Consider the following 16,110-nt stretch of genomic DNA (forward strand, 5'->3'; position numbering starts at 1 on the left):
TAGAGACAGAATAGATTAGTGGTTGCCAAGGGCTAGGAGGAGAGGGTAAGAGGAGTGATAAAAATATTCTTTCTGGGGGGTGATAAAATGTTCTAAAATTAGGTAGTGGTGATGAATGCATAACTCTGTGATAAACTCTAAACCATTGAATTGTACTCTTCAAATGGGTAAATTGTAAGGTATGTTATTTTTATGTCAATAAAACTGGTTTTTCAAAAATGGGATGGGCAAGATCTCTCCACCCACTTTGAAGGGTCATTGTGAGGGTCAAAGGAGCGTGTGTGTGCCAGGGTTTTGGATATAGAGTCAAGGTCCTTACCACAAACAGGAAGGCTGGGGCCATGGTCCCTCGTAGAGATGGAGCCATCTTCTGCCCTCCCTTCTTGCTCTGGCTCGGGACCCTCAAGGAGAGTTGCTGAGGAGTGACACTGCAGTTTGGTAAGGACAAGGGAGGTTCTGGGCCTCCAATATGTTGACCCCAGAGCTGGGGAGGCAAGAAGTATCTTCTCTCAGAGCTGCAGACCAGGAGGACCTGACCCTGCCAGGACACTACTTTGTGCCCCACTGCTGCCTCTTCCCTCACTCAGAGCCTGGGGCCAGTGCACCTGCTGAGGAGGAGGGGCCAGTTCAACTTCAGGTTTGGGAATGATGGGAAGCAAGGTGGAGGGAGCAGAGCAGGGGGAGGGGTGACAGGGCATACTTCAAAGAAAAGTGGATTAGGTCTTTCAAATAAGCATCAAGTGCTAAAGTAAAACTAATGGTGATGATGACTAATATTTATTGAGTAAGCATTCACTATCTGCCAGGCATCATACTAAGCATTTACATATTCTAATTTATTTAATCCTCACAAAGATCTTAGGAGGCAGAGACATTGTTCACCCCATTTTATAGATGAGAAGATTAAGGCACAGAGGTTTCAAGTAATTTGCCTAAGGTTGCCCAGCTAGAAATAACAGAACAGGATTTGAACCCTGGCACTCTGGCTCTCCTGCCTGCATATGTATCTGTTAGATTGTGTAAAGCATACAGACTGCTCATGGTAGAAGACCACAGTTATTACTAAGACTTTTTAATCCCCTCTGCCCTTGCTAAGGAAGTAGGTCTCAAACTTCACCAAGCATCAGAATCATCTGGAAGGCATGTGCAAAATATAGTCCTGGGCTCACCACAGAGAAACTGACTCACCATGCCTGGATGGCCCAGCAATTGAATTTGTGACCAGTATCCCAGACTACTCAGAATGGACTTGAAAAAACTTGGCTTCTGTGAATCAAGACCCAACTTCTGGGTCTCTTCAGCTGGAGCTGCCCCATGAGAGGGTCTGTCCCTGCTCAGTCTACCACTGTCCTTATCTAAGTCCTCCCATCTTTAAAGGCCCAGGTCAAGTTCTATGTAGTCTCCTACCCCTCCACAGGAAGAGCAGCTCACTCTTGTTTTCCCATCTCTAAGCCCCTTACCCCTTGGGAACCTGCACTGCTCCGGAACCTCTGAATACACTGGTATTCTTATATCACTGTCCTATGACAGCATCCTTTTCTGATGAACTAACTCATCACAAGTGACATGAATGTAGGAGCTTTCTTTTCTTTTCCGCATGCATATTCCCTACAGGTCACAGTAGGTTAGCATTCAATAGAGACCTGTGGATTTGGTTACAGACCTCATGTGCCAACACACTCCTATTTAGTGATCAACTTGGCCAATATGCACAACTGGCCAATTCAACATCTGCTGCCCAAGGGTACAATCCAAGTGTCTGGCTTCTTCCTCCACAGAATCCAGGTGCTTTCTCTATGCTGGGCACCATTCTAGCCCTGAGGGCCCAAAGGATAACCCTCTCTGAGGGCTGATACACCCCAATAGCTCATTCTAATGCAGTGTCCTTGGGTGTGATTTATTTTGCCCTTCAGGGAACATTCGACAATGACTGGAGACATTTTTTAGTTGTCACAGCTGGGTTATGGGGCTGCTGGCATCTAGTGGGTAGAGGTGAGGAATATTGCTGAACAAGACAGCCCCCTCCCCAACAGCAAAGGAGTACCCAGCCCCAAATAACAGCTGCAAGTTTGAGAAAGCCTGCTCTAATGGAATATGCCAACACCTACAGCATAGCAACAACCGGTGACAGTGACAGTGATGGGAACCCGAAGGAAAGAATGATTAACCCCCAAGGAGGAGGGGCTTGTTGGAAAAGGTTTCTAAGAGGAGATGCTAATACATATGAACTGATTGATGAATGATTGATGGGAAGGGTTTTCCTAGCAGAGGCAAGGGAGGAAAGTGTAGGTATTCCTGGCACAGAGGTTTGAGAGTGCTTGGCAGGTTTGGAAAGCTATTGATGGGTACCCTGTGGCTGGAGTGCCTGGCGCTTGCTCTTTTCATTCATCGATCACATCTGCTGCCATCTTATTTTCATTATTCATTTGATCAGCAAACTCTGTCACCAAGCAGAGTAGCCCGGTCACCTCAGCTCTGGCTCTGGTTGAATCATCCCCAAGTCCGAACTGGTGATCTCTAAACAAAGGAGGTTTACTTCGAGGAGGGTCATACAGGGTTGAGCTGAATGTGATCACTTAGCTGCGTAGGAGGTGAGCCCCTTCTCCCCAACCCGGAAGGTTTTCAGTGGCACCATCGGAAAAGAATATCATTCTAGGTGTGATGTCTTCGCTCCTGGCACTCTGAGCAAAGGAAGGAAGGAAGTGGGTTTTGAAGATGCTTGTGCCTCTCAAAGTTAGATAGGAATGGAAACACATTACAAATAGTTCTGAAAAAAGAAGTCATGCTGGTAGTGTTTGTCTCTTGAAATAAAAACAACCAACCCTTGATGGCTTTGATGGCCCTGTTGTTTATTTTAAACAGCTGTACTCCTGGATGAGCTCAGCATTTGCTCGTCTCCTCTTCTACCCTTCTTCGCGTATCTCTTCCGCCTGCTCTGACCTCGCCGAGTCTGCGTCTGTACTGTGTGCGCACGTGCCTCTTTTTATGTCTCCTTTTTTGTGTTTCTTTGAAAGTCGATCTGTTGCTCACATTCTCTCTCTCTCAGTTTTGATTTTTTCCCCATATTTCTAGTTACCTGTTTCTGAATCTGCTACTTCCCCCTCCCCCATTCCTTGACACCCCCTCCCCCACCGCCCCAGCCTCTTTTCTATAACTGGCTACAGTTTACAACTGAAGTGTATTTTTAATTACTGGCTGTCTTTCCCAGATAGCTACATGCTCCTTGTTCCTGATTTTTAAAAGCAAATGACTGAAACATTTTCTATTTCTCTCACCCTACAGCTCCCTGAATGAGACCGCATTTTATTTTCATCTCCCTCTATTGATTTATTTTCTCATGTCCTTGAAAGAAAGAAAACAAGTTCTCAACTCTCATTTTCCTGTGTTTCGGAGAAGAGCTGGCCCAGGGGCTGCAGGGCTGCAGAGGTCGGTGTGCAGGAAGCTGCAGCACGGCTGTGGGTTGAGCGACCGCAGTGCTCTGCATGGAGGACTTTTTTGGGTTAATCTGATTTCAGCAGAACCAAGACCTGCTTTGGGTTTAACATGTAGCTCTGTAGGAATATCTATAGATTCCTAATTCATCACCACAGATTCCTTTGCCTCTGATGCCACTAGTTGTAACTGGAGAGAAACAGAAAATGATTGAAGACAAATCTCAGGGAGCAAATTTTTTGCATCTTAAAAAGAGAGAGATTTTCAGCATGGCAGGAACACTAAGTAGATGCAGGAGCTCGTCAAAGCTTTGCACTTTCCAAGTTTTGCTTGAGCCTTTGATATGCAGGATGTGCTTTAGCTTGGTTAGTAAGTCCAGTATCTCAACCCCTTGCTGGAGCTGACTCTCCATCTTTTTACCTGGCCCTCCCCTTGCCACTCCTGGCCCCTGCCAGGGGTCATTTTAAATAGTGGCACAGGACCTGGAGCATCAGGGATGAAAGGGCTCAATCAAATAGAGGAGAAAAATGAAGTCAGGGAGTGGAAATGATTTGCCCAAAAAGCAGGCCTGTTTGAGCATCCATTAAAGGTGATGCTCCCCAGCCAGGGTGGGCTAGATCTCCATCTCTGCTGACAGCTCTAGGATCTGGGGCACAGGGGCAGTCTGGCAGCCCTCAGGGACCATCCCAAGGCTCACATGACACATCCTCCAGATCACAGGTGACCCCCTGCCAGAGTGAAAAGGATGGAGGAGAAGAAGCTACTGAAACAATCACACCTCTGTCAACATTCAGTCGCGTTGAATTCACATCATTTAGTGGCCAACTAGTGTAAGCCAGGCCCTTTGCTAGAAGTGGGAATACAGCATGAAGTTTAGAGTGACAAAAGGGCAGAAAACCAATCTTCCCTCACAACTCAGTCGGGGGGGAGGTCCAGGAAGGCTTCCTGGAGGAGGTGATAACACAAGAAATAAAGGGACTAATGTTCTGTTGGACTTCCTCAGTAAGCTCCCAGTCAGGAGCCTCTAAAGAATACCATGGGGCCTGACCAGGCAGTGGCACAGTGGATAGAGCGTTGGACTGGGATGCCGAGGACCCAGGTTCGAGACCCCCAAGGTCGACAGCTTGAGCGAGGGCTCATCTGGTTTGAGCAAAAAGCTCACCAGCTTGGGCCCAAGATCGCTGGCTCAAGCAAGGGGTCACTCAGTCTGCTGAAGGCCCGCAGTCAAGGCACATATGAGAAAGCAATCAATGAACAACTAAGGTGTCCCAATGTGCAATGAAAAACTAATGACTGATGCTTCCTGTCTGTCTGTCCCTGTCTATCTCTCTCTCTGTCTCTGTAAAAAAAATAAATAACTAAAGAATACCATGGGAATAAAAGGCATTTTAATGTATTAGCAATTCAGATCAAAGCATTAGTGTTTCCATCTCAGCCTCTACACTCATTCACCAGCTGTGTGACACAAACAAGTCACAAGACCTCCCAACCTTCTAAGTCTCCATGCATGCTCAGGGGCGGGGGTGAGTGTCCAGCAAGATGTGATCTGGGAATGCATTTTGCATATTTTAAAATTCTCTGACATTGGGGCCCATTGTAGCCCTAAGGTTTCATTTAAATCCTTTGACTGAGGCCTGCAGTCGAAATCAAAGCCATACGCAGCCCCCCTCTTGAGGGTGAAATTAAGTAGCGAACAAGTAGGGCTCAGACTCTGCCCTCCGACTCTCCCTGAGCCTCTCTGAACTTCAGCTTCCTCACCTGAGAAATGAGTGTTGGCCTATTCTTTTAAGGTTCTTCCTGGGCCAATGCCCCACAGGCTTGTTCTGGTAGGGAGCAGCCAGGAGGCAGAGGCTGGGGCCCTCCGATGGCCAGTGCTCTGCCAGAGTGGGCACTCCCTTTGGTCCTAGGCAGGGGCCTGCACTACCTACGACCCAGCCAGCAGCTCAAGCTGCACCCTTCACTCTGCCACTCGAGGTCACCACCAGCAAAGCTGGCCCTGCTCCATACAAGAGCTCAGATGCTGGAAATGAGCTCCATCCCCAAAAAAAGGGAGCAGAGGGAAAGGAGATCTGCCATCTTCCTTAGAATAACAACAGAAGCAGATGGCTGGGAGGGTTTCCATGGTTAATTAAACATACTTTAGACTCTAAGTTAATTATGAAATGATTCCCGCAGGGGGGAGCTCTGCTTTGCATAGAGTGGGTCAAGGAAGGCCCCCTGTGTATCACTCCCCAGCATGAATGAATCCTCCAGCCCAGGCCTCAGAGGCAGCACAGGCCACCCGCTCGGGGTGTGGGGAGAAGGGGCGGACAGAAGTCATCACCTCCTAAGCCATCTGTGAGAGGACAGGTACCACAGCAGGTCTGAGACTAATTTCCCTTCTGAGAATTTCTCCCATGGAAATGATCAGAAACCCAGATAAAAATTTCCTGGACAAGAATATTCACCACAGCATCATTTATAATCATGAAAAATAGGAAACCACCTAGATGCCTGCAAATAGGGAACTGGCTAAATAAATTCTGGTACAACCAGACGATGAAATATTATATAGTCATTAGAACGGTGTTTTTGAGGAATAGCTAATGACATGGGGAAACATTCTGGTTGAAGAAAGTAAAAACAAACAAGTATAACTGTATGTAACAAATAATTTTATAAATAGTTGTACACAGAAAAATAAAAGGGCACATTCAGTGCTAATAAAGACTATTTCTAAGAGGTAAAATTCTGGGAGATTTTACTTCTATGTACCTTTCTGTTGTTTTCTTGATTCTTTGCAATGAACATGGGTTATTCATAATCAGGAAAATAATAAAAATGTTTAAAATGCCAGAACCCCTCATAATGGATTTCTGTTTAGGCCTGAACAATTTTATTATGCTTCTTTGAAGTAAATTAAGTTGACTAAAATATGAGCTTCTGGGATTGATAAAGGTAGGTAGTAGCTTATTTTCTAGAATTCTGTTAAGGTGCTTTCAAAGGGAAGTACTGAATATGTCAAATGTCTGTTCCCACTGGTGACACGGCACCATGCTCTGTCAGCTACGACAACTAACTGCACAGGACTCAGGAGGAGAAGGTGGCATGAGTTCCTGGGACCACCTGACTTGAGAACGTGATGCGCCGTTAACACTGAGATGTCAGAGGACACAGCGAGATCCTCCAAGGTAAGAGAAACCCTGACAACCTGGAGAAACGAAAGGATGACAAGATCAATGGTGAGACCCCAGTCTGGCCAAGACCATGGATAGGACTAGACTCTCCTTGGTCTCTAGAACATCCTTAAAGTCCCCAGAATTATGTAGGGACAGTGGCAGCCAGAAGCTTAGACGGCATTATTGACTCCCATGCCCACTGGCAGGACTGGAGTAGGGGGTATAAATAGAAACACATTCAAATGTGTTTATACATCCACACACCACTTGTGATAACAGTCTTCATCCCTTATCAACTTAGCAAGCTCCATCACCAAAATGGCCCTCATCCCAGAATTTAAAAGCAAGGGTCATTATCACTAAAAGAGAAGGAAGGAATTCAGTGTTTTGTCCTTATGAAGTGCTATCTCATGATGGTATTCCCCTCTAGGTCTCTTGGTTGCTTCTAAGGCGTTTTTATTTTTATGTTTATTGTATTGATTTTAGAGAGGAAAGGGGAGACAGACAGGAACATCAGTCTCTTCCTGTATGTACCCTGAATGGGGATTGAACCTGCAACCTCTGTGCTTCCGGATGATGCTGTAACCAACTGAGCTATCCAGCCAGTGTGCCCTTGGTTGCACCAACATACAGGGCATATAAACTGTCACTGTGTGAGCGTTTGCCCCCTCAGCACCAGGCCTCTCTCTGTGTTTTAGTGCCAGACATGCTGCTCAGCCATTGAACTAAGAAGACTAACAAGAGTACATAAACACAAGAAACTCCAACTCTGCTTAACCCTCCTCAATCACAAAAGGAGACAAATGTAGTATAAAGAAATGGAGATGCTAGAGAGAGTGATCAGCTATTACAGGAGACATTCTCCAGGATAACAGAAGTGTGTGTGGGGGGGGCAGGCCATATGAAGGAAGAGGCATCCTTGAGTATCTGCTGCTCCCAGAATGCCCGAAGCAGATACACACCATTCCACTTAAGAATGTCCCCTTTCCAACCTCCTGCTACAGGAAGAAACAGTGATGATTAAAAGTGCTCTCAAATCTCTCTCCCCACAATCCCAGCATGACATAGACCTGGCCTTTCACTGCAACTTTTCAAAGCCATTCATTTTCTTGTAGAGGATCATCTTAACTTCATAATAGAATTTTAGAAATACATATGACTCATGAAGCGTTGCTTTATAGCAAGCTTTCTTGGAATGGGTCTGCTATTAAAGTGAAGGATACCTGTCTCCAACTTCACGATGATAAATTTTTCTTTCAAAAAGCAGATCATGACTTGAACCCAGAAATATATCCTAGCCTTTCTGATCTTTGGCTTTCACACCATTGCCACCACCATACATTGCTCTTTGAAGTTCCTAAATTGATTTTCCTTCACCAAATTTGGACTTCTGCACATCTACTCGCAAACATGTTAAGATGTCACATGCCACCAGCCAATAGTCTATTCTTGAGACATTGCCATTCCATTTGGCCTGCACCAAGTGACATGTTGGGACAATTGTTTAAATATGTTATTGTGTTTATTGATGTAAAATATGAGCAAAAACAGGAAGATAAAGGTGCAGGTATTAGTAATAAGAAATGAAAGTGTTTACAAACAATATAATTGAAACTAAGATGAAAAATATTAGGATGCTAAAAGCAGTAGATCTCAATCAAATGTTCTTTGGTCTCAAGCCAGTTGACCAGATTCACTCAAGAGGGAAAGAAAACAAAGTCTTAGAAATAGATTTTTACTGATTTTGCTTTAGAAGCAAAACATAATTAGGGAGTCGATTATTCTCTTCAGCTCTCTGAGTCTAGAATCCACCTTAAAACATACAATAATCATTAAATAATTCTTTAAATATATTAAATCACTTAATTTGCACAAGAAGCCAATGAAGTAGTTACTCTAATCACTCCCATTTTCAAAAACCTGAAGTACAGAGAGGCCTCTCAGTCTTATACCAAGAAGTGGCAGATTTATGCCCAGGCCACCAAGGCCATTGTCCATGTTCTTAACCACTAGGCAATTCTGCTCCTTATACAGCATGAGATCATCACCCAGCTCTGACACACTTGCTAGTCATAGACGTTTACAGCAACTTATTACATGTAAAAAATATAAGGTAAAGTTCTACTGGGACAGGGCTAGCCTGGAGGGAGCCTCTTTCTTTGCCGCCCTTGTTTTCGTGAGTGTGCTGTGCTCAGTCTCAGACAAGATTAAGACAAAAAATCATTTTTGCCATGATCAAGGCCATTAGCACGTGAACAACCCTGTTTGTACTTTATGTCAGGAAGCTGAGCTCAGTTCCACATATAGTGTGTAAGACTCACACACAAAAGCTCTTTCACAAGACAGAAGCTTATGTATTTAAAATAAAATTTTATAAAGCCTTTGAGAAGGAGCTGCAGGATGTCTGAATGGGGCAAATGATTTCCCTGTCTGTCACCGGGAACATGGCCTGTAGCCTGGGGTGTGGCTGCCACGTGAGGCTGGTCCACTGTGAGGCGCAGGGAAACTGAGGTCTGCCTGAGAGGAAGAGAAGGATAGGGTGCACCTACCGGGCAGGTCTGATCCCACACCTCATTCAGTGTTGGGGTTTCAAAGTGAAGAGCAGAGCACTTCTTCAGGGTGAATCCTCAAAGCCCTTAAATTTGGAAACCAGGTTTTCTGGGAGTAAACATCTATGAGAGCCTAGTCTGGATAACCTGGTACCAAGTTAGACCCTTTTATGGGTCATGGGCCTCTCTGAGAAGCTGCAGATACTCCAGGAAAAAAGTGTGCATGTGCACATACCCATATGGTTTAACATACACACTCTGAGAACCCCTTCCCCAGACAAAACCATGTCCCCTCCCCAGATAAAAGCATGCCTGCAGTGTGTGAGGGCATTTGGGATACAAGTCAGAAGGCTACAAGAGCAGGCTTGGGTCCTGTGACTTGTCCTCTGGTTCAGTGCCAGGTCCAGAAGGTTATAAAAGGTCTCTTCACCCGTGCACGTCACAGCCCCTTGCAAGCTGTTCTCATTCACACTCTCAGCATCTCTGTGAGAGGCGTGGGGCGGCAACCTCATTCCTCCTGTGGCCATTCAGGAAAAGGGGAGAGCTGAATGTCTTGTCCATCTGTCCATCCTGGGGCCTGCCCTATTGCCTGTCCCCACACCTTGCCCTTCAAGCTGTGCAGACACCCCTATTCCATCTGTTTTTATTCTAGTGTGGGAGATGGTACTGGGCTGTCTACAGAAGGGGCTGTTGAAGGGGTCCGTGCAATACATGGCCCAGGGAAGGGCTTGGAGGCCTGGAATCGCGGAAGGCCAAGTTCCTTACAGCAAGCACCGGGGGTTCTTCAGGAAGAGGGTATGGCAGGGCGAGGGTGGGAAACTCCCAGCAGCTCAGTTATCTGTGAACCGGAATCTAAAGGAGGCCGTCAGCGGGAAGTGTGTGAGATGTGGGGAGGCACCGAGGTGGGACTAAGGTCATGGCTGGGAGGGAAGCTGTGGGTCAGAGAGATGTGGCTGCAGTGTTCCATCGAACGCCGGAATGAAGCTCTGCAGGAAGGTCCTGGAGGGACATCTGCCCTGGCCTGCAGAAAGAGGGTAGAAGAAACAGTGCAGACGCCATGAATGATGCCCAAGACCCCTGGAAACAAACAGGAACTCTGGTGACTGCTAAGCAGACAACTTCTTGAGATTTTCCCAGACCCTTATTTCTGGCCCCGTGCTCCTGATCTGACTTCCCGGGAAAGCACCCCCACCCCAGGGTTGGGTTTGCCCTTTGGCCAAAGCTTTCTTAATCATGTTGCTTTAAGTGGTGAGAGCCTCACACCTGAGGCTCCAGGTGACTGCATGGTGTCAAAGTTCATCACCCTGAGCACACGTTTCTTGAGCAGGTGCTGGCTATGTGGGTGGAGATGGAGAGGAAATAGGCCAAGGTCAGGGGACAATGGCAGCATCATGGCAAACAGGCCTGGGTACGTGTGTCTGTGCCTAGATGGGGAAGTAGGGGTGGGGTGGGTAGTGTTGCTTGAGGGCTGCTGCAAAATTGCACAGGAGCCTCCAAAGCCAAGCTGCCAGCTGCTTATCCTGGGCTCACTAGATCTTTAGCATGCAGGACCGTCCTACTGCAGGGCACCCTACAGAGCAAGTGCTCACACACATGCATCAGAGCATCCAGGGCCAGGGAGCACCAGGGGCAATCTCACAGACAGGCAAGGGGCCTGCTCGAGTTCTGTGAAAAGTCCTAAGAAGGGGAGGCATTTGCCCAAGGTCACCAAGATCACTGAAACAGTGTGGAAGACTGGAAGAGCATGGACAAGGGCAAATAGACTGGGCTCAAGTTCTGGCTCCACTGTCAACCAGCTCGGTCAAGTGATTCAACCCACCTGGGTCCCAGATTCCTCACATGCACAACAGGGAGGACAATAGCATGAACAGCCAATGAAAGGGCACACCTGGAGCTCTGATCTTCATCTCTACACTGATTCCCTGACCACGTGGTGGCAGGTCTTCGGGTATAACATCAGCCTCAGTTCTCTGCTCTTGCTTTGTGTATTAGTTACCTATCGCTGTATTTGAAAAAACTTACCCCCAAATTAATAAATTAAAACAGCTGTATAGAAAAAATACTCCCGTGTTCTTTTTTCCACTCTCACACTACACCCTCGCTTCACTTCCGGTCACCAAATATGGGTAGGTTTCTTTTTCCCCCATATATCAAGTAATTCTTCAACACCAGCTGGGTGTCCTACTTGGTGTCAGCGTCAAATCCCATAGGTTAAAAGCTCAGTCCCACAAGACTGCCCCCACTTTCAGATGCCTGTTGCGAGTCCCAGGTTGTCACCTGTACTTCTGACCAACTGGCTATAATTGAGGTTTCCCCAATGTCCTTCTTGGGTTCCAAGAAGAAATCTATTGGGCAAACAAGTGTGTAACAAATATGTTAGGCTTTTTGGCTTTTATTTTGCCTGATTGGTGCATAAGCACGGAGCAGCGCCATGTGTGTATAGTCTATGTAAGGCTGCAGGTGCTTGCCCTCAGGGCGGCTGCAATGCTGGTGGCCGAGGCCTGGCAGGTCCACATTGGATTTGGGCAGACAGTAGAGAAACTGTGGAGCCAGAAAGCATTAGGGCCATTCTGTTTAAAAAGTCTCACAACAGAGGACAATCACACAGGCAGGGGAAAACCTCTTCTCCGGCACACAAACAGCAAGAATGGCAATCTGCCATTCACAATCCCCCGCCTCACCTGAGCACAAGCACCCATAGCCTTAGATAGGCCATACACACATGGCGCTGTTATGCACCAATCAGGCAAAGTGCTTACAGCCTGTCACCCAGAGAGCAAGCTTAACACAGCTGCCCCACAACGGCAGATTACAAATTGCAGATTGCCTGTTGCCATTGGGAGGGGCCATTGTTCCTATAGTGTGCTGGAGAACAGGTTCCCACCCACCCCTGGCCTGTTTGCTTGTGAGTCCTGAGAGAGGAGAAGCAGTTTTGCCCTGCATGCTTGCTCGTCCGCTGTTTTGAGACTCTAGTAAATGGAATGGCCCACCATTTTCTGGCTCCACAGTTCCTTTACCGTCTGTCCAAATCCATTGTGAACCTGCATGGCCACAGCCACTGGCCTTACAGAACCCATTTGCTAGAATGGCTCACAGAACTCAGAGAAACACACTTACTAGTGTATTATATAACAAAGACTATAAAAGAAACAGACGGACAGCCAGATGAAGAGATGTATGAGATGAGGTCCGGAAGGGTCCGGAGTTCAGGAGCTTCCATTCCCAAGGATTTGGGGTGTGCCACCCTCTTGGCATATGGATGTGTTCACCAAACTGGAAGCTCTCCAAACCCCGTATTTGGGGGATTTTTATGGTGTAGGGAAAACAGCTGTGTTAGGCTTGCTGCTGATTTACCGGCAAGCACTTTGCTTGATTAGTGTGTGAGCATGTGGCAGCGTCACGTGTGTATAGTCTATGTAAGGCTATTGGTGCTTGTGCTCAGGTTTGAATTGCAGATTGTGGATTGCAGGTTGCCTGCTCGCCACTGTGAGGGGCTATTTTTGCTGTTTGTTTGCCTGAGAAGTGGTTTTCCCCTGCCTGTTTCCTCGTCCACCATTTCGAGACTCTATTTAACGGAATGGCCCAATGCTTTCTGGCTCCACAGTTTCTCTGCCATCTGCCAGAATCCAATGTGGACCTGCCTGGCCTCGGCCACTGGCATTACAGATGGAGTCTTAATCTCCTGGGCACAATTAATCATTAACTCAATCTCCAGCCCCTCCCCAGCCCAGAGGATGGGGGTGGGGCTGAATGTTTCAAGCTTCTAATCACAGTTCAGTCTTCCTGGTAAACAACCCCCATCCTAAAACTATACAGGAGCCCAAGAGTAACCTCATTCGAACAAAAGACATTCCTATTACCGAGGAAATTCCAAAGGATTTAAAGCTCTGTGTCAGGAACCAGGGACAGAGATCAAATACTAGAACAAAAGATGCTCCTAGTGTTCTTATCATTTAGGAAATTACAAAAGCTATAGGAAATTTAAAGCTCTGTACCAGGTAATGGGGGAAGAGACCAATATATGTATATACTTTTTCTATAATTTCATAACAAACATTATGTCAGAGCTTTGGTGAATCAAATTCAAAAGTAGTTCTGTTGAGGAGTTCTGTTCAGAGTCTCTAATGAAGTTGCAGGCAAAGCATTGGCCTGGATTGTAGTCGTCTGAAGGTTTGACTAGGGCTGGTGGGATCTAGTTCCAGGATGGCTTGTTCACATGCTATGGCCCAAAGGCTCGGTTCTTTGCTAGCTATTGGCAGGAGGACTCAGTTTCTTATCATGTGAAGGTTCCTGACCATCTCTCCATTGGGTTTCCTGAGTGTCCTCATAATCTGGAACCTGGCTTTCCCTCACTGTGAATAATTCAAGAAAGAGAAGACAACCACAGTGCCTTTTATGACCTACACTCGGAAGTCAAATAGCCAAATTTGGCTTTAGTCTACGCATTAGGAAGAAGTCTCTGAGTGTACCCACACTCAAAGGAAGGTGAATCAGGCCCTACCTGTTCAGGATGGAGTATCACAGAATTCATATACATATGTAAAACGACCACACCTGAAACAAACTCCCCTTCCAATGCCTTTTGGCTTTTCCTACACAGACCAGAAACAAATGGGCCAAAGACCTCTAGCAAATGAGAAACCCCTCCGCATCTGGAGAGTCTGGCTGAATGGGGTTAATATATCCATACATCTGAGGGCACTTGGGAGATCCCTGATGATCCTTAGCAATTATCCCTTAGAGGATACAGGTGGAGGCACCACCCAGGCAACCCTACCAGCCCCTTCCTGATTTCCTGTGTTAGTCTGGGAGGAAAGTGTTGCTACATGAGCAGCAAAACCCACATGACCTATCCAAGTCTCAGGGACAATTATTACAATTTGGGGCATAGCTGAGGCTGAGCCAGTCAGGGTTTTGCACATGACATGAGGGAGAATCCCCATACCCATTAGGGGCCCTCTTTGCCAGTTTCCCACCATTCCTGCTGATAAGAATTGCCTGGGTTACCTGCTAATGGGCATATTCCTGGGCCTGTCCCCAGAGCAGAGGACTAGAGAGCTAGATAGTTGACAGGTGCCCCCCAGGTGACTCTTAGCACCAAGGACATTTGGGAAATTACAGGACTGACAGAAAGAGTTCAATCTGATGAGGGGCCATGGTTAGCCTCAATGACTGAATCTGTACAATAGGAATAAACCCTCAATGACTGAATCTGTACAATGGGAATAAAGAGGATTCCTGCAAGTGCCTAAAGGCAAGCCTGGAGTGAATGGCTCCTTGGGGTTTCTTTCATCTCTGGACCAGAGCAGAGAGAAGGTAAGAGAGATTTTAGCAACTGGAACCAGTAAACTCCTTGGGAAGAAGAGATTGTTGGTAAGGCCGATAAAGCAAGCATGCCCGTCTTTCCCTTGGGTGCTAAGACTCATCTAAGGAGTTAATGTCATGGGGCCCCTAGGGCTGTCCACCCACTCAGCAGCTTTGGCAGGAAAAAAACGTGTCAGCTGGGTTTGGCATCTTTCCCAGCACCAACCCAAGATGGCTCTGAACAGAAATAAAGTCTGCCTCCTCAGCTCAGAGGATGGGCTCTTCTGCTCCCCTGTGAGTCAGCCACACATGTGCAAACCCAGAATATGCCAGGTGGACAGCTAGAGGAAAGAGGAGAGGGGAACCCAAACGAGGTTGCAGGGAAAGCTATGACCCTTGGGCCAAATCCAGTCTTTGGCCTGTTTTTGTAAATAAAGTTTTATTGAAACAGAACCACATCCATTTATTTGCATATTGGCTATGGCTGTTTCATGATACAACAGAGTTGCATAGTAAGGACAGAGACCCCATGCCTGGCATAGTCTAAAATGCTCACTATCTGGCTCTTGACTGAAAGAGTTTGCCAACCCTAATGCATGAAGAGGGAATGGAGATGGACTGCACTGAAGGGACCTGTGAAGCCTCAGACAGCAGGCTCCTGTGTCCTGAGTAACTGCCTGGAGCAGAGCTTTCCCACTGGCGTGGGGCTGTTGTATGAGAATGAAATAAACATCAGCTGCTCTATGTCAAGGCTTCTTTATTATACCAGCTCAGCTTCAGCTACATTCTAAATTCTGGCTCCAGCACTTCCTGGCTCTTTGATAAACTCTCTGAGCCTCAGTTTCCTCATCTGTAAAATATGAATAATTATAGCAACCTTATGGATTATTGGAAGAATTAAATAAAATATTAAGCTCTGGCTCAGAGTAGGGGCACAAGAGATCTTAGTTCTCTTACTTACTACCCCCTTTGAGTAGCTGCGGTTTGAGAGAGAACATTATTTCTGCCCCTTAAGGACTCCATCTGCTCAGGGAAAGCAGGTCACAATCTGACATGCCAGAGAAAGTTGCTAAAACCTCTAGGTCAGGGGTCCCCAAACTACTGCCCACGGGCCGCATGCAGCCCCCTGAGGCCATTTATCCGCCCTCCCCCCCGCACTTCTGGAAGAGGCACCTCTTTCATTGGTGGTCAGTGAGAGGACTATTGGCAGGAGTTCCACTTAGGATTCTGAGGACCCACGTTCGAAATCCCGAGGTCACCAGGAGCGCAGGGTTGCCAGCTTGAGAGGTCTTGGAGTACTGTATGTGGCGTCGCTCATGTACAGTACTACTTCCGTTTTGTTTCTTTACTTTAATATAAGATATGTGCAGTGTGCATAGGGATTTGTTCATAGTTATTTTATAGTCCGGCCCTCCAACGGTCTGAGGGACAGTGAACTGGCCCCCTTGTAAAAAGTTTGGGGACCCCTGCTCTAGATGCTTGTTTTGCTCTTAAACCCAAACACCTCTGTTTCACCACTTCCCACCTACTGCTGCAAATGAATACAGTTTTCTTTTATTTGGAGTCTGGTACAGCCATTCACTTGCAGAAGTGTTCTTCTCAACTCCAATTAGCACATCTTAGAGCTATTTTAAAATAACAATCTCTCTGGGTGGAAAACCCTCTGG

The sequence above is a fragment of the Saccopteryx leptura genome, chromosome 2 (assembly GCF_036850995.1).
Source record: "Saccopteryx leptura isolate mSacLep1 chromosome 2, mSacLep1_pri_phased_curated, whole genome shotgun sequence".
NCBI lineage: Eukaryota > Metazoa > Chordata > Mammalia > Chiroptera > Emballonuridae > Saccopteryx > Saccopteryx leptura.